This window comes from Rhipicephalus sanguineus, chromosome 7 (assembly GCF_013339695.2).
Source record: "Rhipicephalus sanguineus isolate Rsan-2018 chromosome 7, BIME_Rsan_1.4, whole genome shotgun sequence".
Lineage (NCBI taxonomy): Eukaryota > Metazoa > Arthropoda > Arachnida > Ixodida > Ixodidae > Rhipicephalus > Rhipicephalus sanguineus.
The window spans coordinates 79,481,431-79,492,527 of record NC_051182.1 but is presented as its reverse complement, the minus strand read 5'-3'; positions in this window follow the sequence as shown (position 1 = coordinate 79,492,527).

The following is an 11,097-nucleotide window of genomic DNA, read 5'->3' as shown; positions in this document are numbered from 1 at the left end:
TGTCATAACTTCTGGGAGCTGCTGGGATGAACCTCTAAATAGGCTTTAGCGTGTTCAAATGTCGCGCACTTCTTGCGGGGTCGGCATTACCTTGTATTCTCTCATTCTGTCACCCTACTCATTGCCCTCTCATTACCATTCTCAAGGAGTGGGATGGCAAAGTATATTGCAGTGTTGTATATTATACTCTAGTAAGGGGATGGAAAAAAGGCAGTCAATGTGAGGAGGAGTGATATTAGGATGAGGAGCGAAAGAAGGAGAGGAGAGGTTGCCATTGCATTATTTTTAAAGGTTTCCTTTTCGCCACTCACGCCGAGAAAGGTGCCCGTTTGAAACACCAGCGCTTGCTTGCCCATGAACACGAGCGTTGTTGATGGACAGGTGAATGACTGTTCCGCACCTGGTACAGCTTTCACGTTGAGCACAACTGCATACATTTTTCGTAGCGTTAGCCACACTGGCCTAGCCGAGCCAGCTTCGCGTGGCTCCTCAAGAGCCGTGCTGCCCATGCGCGAGGATCAACGTTGTCACACAGCTGGCGCATCGGAGCCGGCACCTCCCGCGCACTCCGCCGCTGCCGCGCCGCGCGACTCGCTGCCGCCGGTCTGCGCTTTCCAGAGGAGTGACGTCGTAGCCGAGGTAGACGCACTGGCTACGGCGCGCGCTCAGCTTTTCGCCATCGCTCTGCAGTCGCCGTCTTACACTGCACTGGAGCCGCTTGATAGCGCCTCTGACTGGCGTTTGCCAGTGTGGTTTAGCCAAGGAGAAGGAGAGCGCAAATGTTGCTCAACGGCGCAGAAACGCGGAGAAGCTTAACTCATCGGATCCCGAAGTCGTTGCCTGGCAAAATAAACATACATGTTCCACATAATATGCATACTTATTTATTTAATAATACCTCAAATACCCCAGCTTGGGGTTTTACATGAGGGATGGGCTGTTATGTAGTTACAATGATTCGATGAACAACTTGAAGGCTTGCGGGTTGGATTGGAGCAGAGCATCTCTGGGTAGTGCGTTCCAGTCTCTCGCTGTGTTCACAAAGAAGGAGCGAAGGTGCGCAGCGGTCTGTGCCGGTGGTGGGTAGACCGCTTTGGTGTGATTCGTGCGGCAGGACGGACGATGAGCAGGCAAGAATTATGAAGTGCTAGGAGAGGAATGGTAAAACTTGTGAAAAAGGCACAGCCTAGATCTAAGGCGTCTTAGTTCCAAGTTATCAAGGTGTGCTTCGGATTTTAGTTTTGTAACACTAGTGTGGAAATAATAATCTGAATAGATGTAGCGATCTGCGCGGTTTTGTACTGCTTCAAGCGCTTTCGTAAGGTTAGTTTGATGTGGGTCCCAAGCAGAGCAGGCGTATTCTAGCTTGGGCCGGACGCATGTTTGATAAGCTAACAGTTTGGCCGATGGGGGAGCAAGGCGCAAGTGCCTTCGAAAGTATCGTAAGGTGCGGTTAATTTCCTTAAAGGGGCCCTGCGACACAATTTGAGCATGTCTTTTTCATCGGGTCTTCTGGTACTGTGGAATGCACCGATATTGTTGCGCAAGTGGCAACGCCGAAACTGAAGCGGTTATAATTTTAATTCACGGGATAAATTACCTTGATTTCGCACTATGGTGACACACATCGGCTATTTCTGTTAGAGGAAGTGACGTGATATCATGTGACAGTGACGACAAAGACCGTTCGTTTTTGATTGGCTTGACGCGACACGTGACGTGCAATATTCATATGGTGGAAGCTTGGCCATATTACGGAGGCCTAAGAGGAACAAAACCCCTTTTTATGCTTTCTCAGAAACAAATGATTCCCGTTTCTAACTGACATATTTTCAAAACAACGAATACGACACTAGGTGCGCTGTGGAATGGTAATCAATAGTGTGCCTCGATGTGTGCGCCGCGCAACAAAACGCGCATCAAGGCACCATAGTAATTAAACGATACTCTTCCGCGTTTTGTCTTTTGCGGCATCAAGCGACACCGGCCACACCGGCACCTGCGAAACACGCAACGCTCAGTTCGGCACGATGCTGTCAACGAAAAAAAATCTAAACGCTTACAGGCCGACGCCTTCCGCGTCATTGGGCGTTAGCGTTTCGTCTGGGCCCATGGATCCATCCTCGCGTTGCGCGGGGCTCAGCGACGCACTTTCAATTTGCAATGGCGTGCACGACATGCAAGCAATCACTTCGTCGCAAGAGCTCGCGCTCGAGGTCTGTTAAGTCTTCCAGACTCATTTTGTGCACTACACGACAAATCATGGGAGCGTCTGCTAACTGGCGCACGTGGTTTGTCGTAAGCATGGTAACAACGCCGTCAAAAAGAGGGGTAGCAATGTACTGTGAAGGCCACCATGAGGTGACATTTCCGGTATGTCTTTATAAGACGCGCGCGGTGATTGGAACCGGTCTTTGACGTCAGCGGGAGAGTGAAATCCGAAAAAAAAAACGTTTCTCGTCGTCGTCTGCTTGAGTTTTCAACTTTGAGGACTAATAACTTCACTTCTCTTGTACCAATTTGCATAATTCTTTTTGCGTTCGTCTCGGCTTTCATAACTACACGCATTTGCGGTGCTAAATAAGGCAGTCGCAGAAGTGTCGCAGGGCCCCTTTAATGATGCTGGTGATGTGAGAGGACCAGGAAAGATCACTGGCGATAGTGATGCCGAGGTACTTGCATGAATTGACAGGAGAAATCGCAGCGCTGCACAGGACATACTGTAGTGGAGGGAGATTCCTTCGGCGGGTAAAAGAAACTAGCAGTGTTTTAGTAGTGTTTAGCGACATGAGCCATTTATTACACCAAGCGGTGATCTTATCCAGGTCCTCTTGAAGTGATCGGGTGTCATGATCGCTATGAACAGGGCGATAAACGACGCAATTGACTGCGAACAGACGTATGTTAGATGAAATGTTGGCGGGAAGATCATTAATATATGTTAGAAAAAGGAGTGGGCCCATGACGGTTCCTTGGGGTACTCCAGACCAAACCGGGATTCTGCTTGAAGAATGATTTTTAGCATAAACAAACTGCTCCCGATTAGTCAAAAAAGCACGAATCCAGTCTAAAACAAAAGGATTAAGGTTTAAGAGAGAAAGTTTCAAAACTAGTCGCTGATGTGGCACCTTGTCGAACGCCTTTTCAAAATCTAGAAACAGAGCGTCAACTGGGATGTTTAGATCAAGGTTAGAGCTAATGTCATTAACGAACAACGTTAGTTGTGTGTCACAAGAAAAACCTTTGCGAAATCCATGTTGATTTGGAGTGAAAGAGTTAACCGACAACAAAAACCTAACTGTATATGTGAGTATATTATGTGTTCTATTAGTTTAGAACAAACACTGGTTAGTGAGATAGGGTGGTAACTGCGGCATGAAGAGGGTGGACCTTTTTTCGGGACTGGGACAATCTTGCCCACTTTCCAGTCATCCGGTACCTCACCCAATGATAATGACTGCTGAAAGATATGGCATAACATTTCGCTGATGGCATGTTTAGCTCTCTTTAGAATTTTTGAGTTGATGCCATCAACGCCTGCCGATGACGAAAGCTTTATAGAGTCAATGACATTTTCGACGCCGGCTGGATTGAAGGTCATATCAGCCATAGTGTTATGAGCACAAGGCGGAAAATCGGGTAAGTTATCAACATGTTCATCAGTAAATATGGAAGGAAATGCGTGGTTAAGTGCTTCCGCAGTTTCGCAATCGGGAATGGGCTGGTTTTGGTCATCGTGCAGGGACAATGGTTGCGAATGATTAGGATTCAGACCATGTGTGTATCAATGGAGCAGCAGTAAGCATGATATTCAAGATAATCGTAGACAATCAGGGAAGCTAAGAACAATCAGCTGAACATTTGCAACACTACGTTATCCTGGCATAGCCGAGCTACGCCATTGCAACAATTTTGTTACTTAGGTTCTATCCAAGCATGGAAAAAACACACATAGCCTTCAACAGACCTAGAAACACTTGTGTCGAATGCAAATGCACAAAGGCATAAGGTGCCCAATTTGCCTGGGAGGAGGAATAGGTATGAGTCGCGCCCTACTAACTGTGCATCGAGTGACATGCACAATATGAATGTATTCTTGTGGGGCTAAAAATTTGCGGGAGCTTTCTCATATTACCCTTGCTTATCTGTATCCTTCCGCACGTATTTATATTTCTTGAAATAAAGGCATCTGCATATGTACACAGCTAAGCAGTGTTGAAATGAGATGTCTGTGGCAAAGAAGTACCTTGCGGTATCGTCTGCATAAATACCAAAGTAAAGTGAAATTTATCTGATATGTGCCCTTTGCTATACAAGCGAAAATATTTATAAAGCTGAATGAAAGTACAGGATATAAATGAAAAAAAAAAACATAATTGAAGTATTTGCGCTTGCTAACTCATGTCACATTCACAGTATACAATAAGGAGCATGTGTACAGCAAAAAATATTTTGTTCTCGGGCTCTCATTGCGCATCTACAAGCCACAAAGGTATAACTGTTTTTGCGCAAGGACACAGCGAGAGAAGGGGTCAAGTGGAACGCGAACTTTGGACTGCTTTTTCAACAAATAGTGCAACAAAATATATAGGCACAGACGTGCGCAGGAAGCTAGGCCCACATCGAGCGCATACCACCCTAATCACAACCTGTGATCGAACTTTCTCTCTGCCTAGGAGAGAGACAATGAAGCATTACTCATGTTACAACGTGGCACGAAACGCCGATCTCTGTGTTACACGCACCCGAGCTACGTGCAGAACGCGCAATAATCCTTTTGTTCTGTTGCTGAGCGGCCATTACAGCTGGCGACGAAGACAGGTAGTGGACCAGCGCAGTCCCGAACAAGACGCGAAGTACAATGCCAGTCAGCGGTATCAGGGAGCACCGTCTGGGTACAAGTGCGTGCTGGGACGAGTACGTGGAACGACTTGAAATGTACTACGAAGCCAACAAGCTTTCGAATAATGAAGTAAAGCGTGCAGTTTTACTCAGCTTCTGTGGAGAAAAAACACACGCTCCCATCGTGACGCTGCTCAAACCCGAAAGGCCGACTGCTGCGGCCTACGAGAAGATCAAGAAAACGGTCCGAGAGCACATTCATCTGAAGCCACCAGTCCATTGTGGTAGATTTTTAACACGGAAAAATTTTATGCCTGGGTCCACCAAGATTTTAATGGCGTATTTCCGTCACGGAAATACGTCAGCAAAATGAACGCCACCAGATGGAAAAGACAAAATTTATAAGAAAAATTTTCGTTGACGGGGGTCCAGCCAATAACTTCGCGGTCCGCGACGATGGCTGGCGGCCATTTGGCCCACTGAGCTACCGCCAAACACATTACGGAGCCTACAGAATGCGCCTTTTATCTTTCACACTTTCCGCTCTTGGACAAATGAATGGATGCTAGGAGCACCCCCTTTAGAACCGTAATGGTGCGGTGACATGTGTGCCACCCGCCACGATAAACAAAACGCGCCATTTCCACGACCGTGCGATTCGGCGCGTTTCCATTAGAAGTGTAATTCTGTCAACGCTTCAACACACCGCGAGGTGGCGGTTTTATCCAAGCCTCGCTCATAGCATCCATCCATCTGAAAAATAGCTCTCCGACGCTCACCTGGCAGTCACACCCTGTTCCCCGCTCGCCCCGTGACAATGAAAGGTGAATAGAAGGGAAGACAAGACACGCGTAGTGTTTCTCTTCGATTTTGACGACGCTTTGAGGGAGTGCGTATCGAGTATCAATGTTCATTTTGCGTTTGTTGATGCCATCTTTGCGCGGGATTCACAATATGCGGTGTCCACTTATATGTCAGGAACTTCAGCTACCGCAGCGATTGAATGATGATTATGGGCGTCAGTGGTCGGTACAGAGATGTGTCACTAGGCGTCAACGTGAGTGCGTCCACGTGAAGCGGTGCTATATCTGCCAAACAACAATAGGCAATATACAAGCTCTCATATAGCAATGCACAATAAACAATCAACTACTTCTTTGATGATGTGTTTCACTTTTGTGTTATACCGGTTCCTACGACGGAGGGATCAGCCATCTTTTGTTTTATAAGCGCAACCAAGGGTAAGGCGATAGCGTCGCAGATTACGTGACAGCGCTGAGAACGTGGCTGAAAATTGCTGTTTCGCAGACAACAGACGTTCTATGGGTGAGATGATGTGAGACCGTTTCGTCTTCGGCATCATAAACGAGGCGGTGCAGCACCACCTATTGGCAGAAAGGAACATTCCCTCTGGCGTACGATATGGCCGTGACAGTGGAAGCAACTCAACGGCAGCAACGAGAAATCACAAACACAACCACAGCGACGGAAACTGCGCAGGAAACGCGTCCAAAGTAACCTGCTGCGCCCCGAGATGGCGTCTGCTACCGCTCCAACGTAGTGTGCCTCGATGTGTGCAACGCGCAACAAAACGCGCATCAAGGCACCCTACTCCAACGGTGATCGCAGTTCTAAAACTTGCAAAGTTCGTTACAAAGCATGTCGCTACTGTGAGAAAAGAGGTGATATTGCCGGAGCTTGTCGCTTCAGAAAAGAATCGCCGCCAAGTCATAATGAAAATGCGGCACAGAAGCGAGAGAAACATTAGGCACGAAAGAAAAATCAGGAACGCCGACTGCTGCACGAAGTGGAAGAGCTTTATTTACGAAGTTGAAGAATCAGAAACAAAAATCTTATCACTGTGCTGATCCAAGGGAAAGAGGTGCAGATGGAAGTAGACTCGGTAGCGTCTCCTCTGCTGGTTAGTCACGAAACTTGGCGAGCGATTGAAGGACGCGCAGGCAAAGTTCCGCTAGTCAGTACAGGAAGGCAGCTTGTAGCTTGAACGGAAGACAGTTGAGACGCTGGGAAAAGCAAAAGTGGAAAAGTGTGCGAAGTTGCCTTTACTAGTGGTGAACTAGCCAGGCAGTACTCTCCTTCGCGGAATTTGAAGATTCAAGGAATGAAAAAATACCTGATGAGTCAGAAATGCTTCACCCAATTCAGGAGGACTTTCTGAATGGCCTACCAGGACGTACTCAAGACCGAGTGCACAGTGATCTAAGCAATGAAGCACTGTTTCGGCAATGAAACAATGTTTTTGAAGAGCAGATCAGTACCGTTTGCCCTTCGAGATATACTGGCAGCAGGGAAAAACAGGCTTCTTAAGTAAGGTGTGCGGAAGCCAATGCAGTCCTCTACATGGTCAACTCATATCGTGGTCGTGAGAAAGCGAAATGGTTCCGTACACTTTTGTGGTGATTATCGCAGCACGGTGAGCAAGGCCGCTCAAAGCATCGTCTGTTGCTTGCCCGCAAGTGAGGAAAGTTAGCAACGCTAGGCTGCTGGCTGGAGTATCGGGAGTCAAATGGTATCTCGATGGGATCTTAATCTCAGGAGGCACACTAGAACAGCGTGCAAAACGCCTAGAGGCAGTGGTCAACGGGCTAGAGAACACACGTCTGCGGATGAACAAAGAACAATGTGACTTCCGCAAGTCGAGAACTTAAGAGTTGCGCCATGTGATTGATGCTACGGGCATTGGTCCTTCTACAAGGAAAGTGGACGCGATCCTGAATGCACTGACGCGTCATCAAAGAACGAACTGTACTAGTTCCATGGGCTAATTTTTAGAGCCGATCCCTAAAAGGAAAAGCAGAGGTCGCGGTACGACTTCACCGCCTGTTGGACAAGCACAGCGGGTGCAGCTGGAATAGCCAACAAGGCTGCGCCTTTGTTGCGCTAAAGAACTTCTTATCGTTAGAAACCGCTCCTATTTCGTCGGACCCGCAGAAACCAATTGTGCTGCCGTGCGACGCACCACCTGTTGGAAATGTAGCCGTGCTGGCTCACCGGGGACGACATGGCAGAGAATGCCCAATAGCATACGCTTCGAAAACGCTTGGATGGAGAGTGAGAAAGTATGCGCAGATTGACAAGGAGGATTTAGCAATCGTGTATGGTGTAAAAAAGTTCTGCCAGTATTTGGCTGGACGTAACTTCCTTATTACGACGGATCAGCCTCTGCTGGGATTCTTTAACAGAGAGAAACCCATTTCAGAAGTTGTTTTCCCAACGAATGCTTCGTTGATTCTTGTTTTGGCTGCATACTGCCACACGAACTTCTTTTCGTCATTTTTGTGTACCTAGTGCGTTGCACACGTAGCCGCCGCCTTTTCGAAAGCCGCGCTAAAAGTCTGGGATCCTTCCAGATTATCTTAGAATCGTCTTATAGCATTGAGCGCAAACGCGAGCAGTTCAGACTATTGGCGAACTAACGCGGCCACCAGCGATAAGGCTTGAATGTTCGATGCTGCACGTATAGATGCCGACGCGCTTTACCACAGAGCACATTATCGACGGCCGACGCTCCATTAGCCGCTGTCAGTGTGCAGTGTACATTTACTGTAGCTTGACTTTCCGTTTCCCGGCCACAAGTCCAGCCAAATAAAGAGTTTCATTTTAGACACGCCTACTGCTGCCATCGTCGACGTCACGAGCCCGTGATATCTGGTGGAGGTGCTGGCTACCGACGACCTGAGTGAGACGATCAGGGCGGTCGTGGTGGAGAGCTGCGAAAGATGTTTCTTGCATAGCGAACCCAGGTGCATTCCGTAGCCGACGTCGTTCGCGAGCAACTTCAGCATTCGTTGGGAGTTGCTGTACCGGAAGCCAAGAGCTATGCTACCGTTTCACGCCATGCTGCCACCACTCCGCGCAATCACCAAAGCTGTGCGCCGTCGCATTCCCGTCCTCAAACATCTCCGCCACCTCCGACGCCATCCCGCCCGCCTGCAGGCTGACGCTGTACCACATCCCCCCCCCCAAAGGACCGACGTTTGGCGTGCCTCTGACAACCGAGCGCTCTACTATCACTAGGGGGAGCCGGCCGCGCCTGCAGCCGCTGCCAGCACCGCCAGCAAGCACGTATCCAGGATTTTTTCTCGGGGGCGGGGGGGAGGCGCAAAATGTCTAAATGTTCGAAAGAAGAAAAGGAAAAAAAGTTGCCCGCTAATATAGAAGGCCGCGGGAACTTCGGGGAGGCCCTGGCCCCCCTGCCCCCCCTTGCCTACGTGCCTGACCGCCAGATCGGCCGACGTGGCTTCGCCGTCAACGCACCGCCTCCACAGCGTGGGGAGCTGCCACGCGACACAGCTGGCTACTTGGCCACCACTGAATGGGCACCTCGAGGTACGTCGCCCTCGGCGTTACCTGTATGCTGCACGTCCACTCAGCGAGGACAGCAGTGCAGGGGCGCTAACCGGGGCTGTTCCGCGGGCCCGTATCCGGAAAACTAAGGGCAGGATCCGATGAAGGTCCGGTTTCTGTACGACGAACTACCGAAGATCCTCCGCCGACGACGACGACGCCGCGACAAAACCTTCAGAACACGACGCGAACCAGACAGACTCCTAACGATGAAACCTCGCGCATAGGAGGTCTGACGACGCAACATGGAAGCAGCGGAAGAAATTGCCGCAGCCGTGATCCGATGCCACTGCCTAAGCGCAACGCAAGACAACGAACTAGCGACGTGAACGTTCTTATGGACGGCCACAGCGTCACAGTTCTCATTCATACTGGAGCCCTTAGCCCCGAAGTAAAAGAAAGTTAAAGCTGCTTGGGAAGGATCCGAAATTCGGTTCGCTGGAGGCCATCTAATAACGCCGTGTGGAGGGTGCATAGCAAGAGTTACAATCAATAATCGCACGTATCCTGCAAATTTCATAATCTTGCAACACTGCTCCATGGATGACATATTTGGCATAGACTTCGTAAACCATCACAGCGCCGTCATCAACATAAGAACGAAGTCGATATCTCTATCGTCCGACAAAACGACACCGCCGGATACGATATTATGTCAATGTGTCATGAACGTGGTCGGGGATCAAGTTACCATTCCGCGTGACTGTAGCGTCATAATTTTCGTCGGCACCGAAAATGCTGAAGACATCGAAGGTGTCATCGAGATCGATCAGCGTTTCCTGGTAGACCATGACAATTGCATCGCAAGAGGCATTGCTCGGTTGCATGAAGGAAAAGAAGCGTAATGCTAACAAATTTCAATAAAAAATACAGACACCTGAGCGCGGACAGGACGATTTCGTGCATCGAAGAAATCTTGGCCGTCAATGATGTGTTTGCCTTTTCGGATTCTGGTGAAGCTACAACGACGACCCCAATACTTGAGCCGCCCTTCCATGTAAACCCAAATCTTCCCGTCCAGGAACAGCAACATATTAGATGTATTCTGCAGCAATACAAAGACTGTTTGCCGTCGTCATCGCAGGTCCGACCAATCCCCCTCGCTAAGCACCGCATTATAGCACAAGAAAATTATCCACCATTCCGTCAGATTCCCTGCCGGGTTTCGACGCGGGAACGGGAGGCCATTAAGGAACAAGTCGACGAAATGCTACGCGACGACACCTTCCAGCCATCCAAGAGTGCGACGGCGTCTCCCGTGGTGTTAGTGAAGAAGAAGGATTCGACCCTACGTTTCTGTGTCGATCATCGTCGCCTTAACAAAATCACAAAGAAGGAAGTGTGCCCTTTGAAGATCTGGATTGACTCCACAACGCGAAATACTTTTCGTCGATGGACCTCAAGACCGGCTACTCGCAAATCGAAGTCGACAAGAGACACCTAGAAAAGACTGCCTTTATAACACCGGGCAGCCTGTTCGAGCTCAAGGTGATGCCTTTTGGTCTTTACTCGGCACCTGCGACTTCCCTGCGCGTTGTGGATGCAGTGCTGGCTGGCTTGAAGTGGCAGACGTGCCTTGTGTACTTGGACGACGTCGTTGTGTTTGCCTCAAACTTCGGCAAACACCAACGCGCCTTGAAGCTGCACTTCAAGCAATCAAAACCTGCGGACTCACACTGAAGCCAAAAAAGGGCCTTTTCGCGTACGAGGATCCCTTGTTCTTGGACCACGTCATTAGCAAATCTGGAGTTCGCCCCGATCCATGGAAAACAGCTGCCATTGTTGCATTCCTGCCGCCCACCGACAAGAAGGCCGTACGGCAACTTCTCGGCTCGTGCGCCTATTACAGGCTCTTCGTCAAGGAATTTTCGCGGATCGCCGAACCTG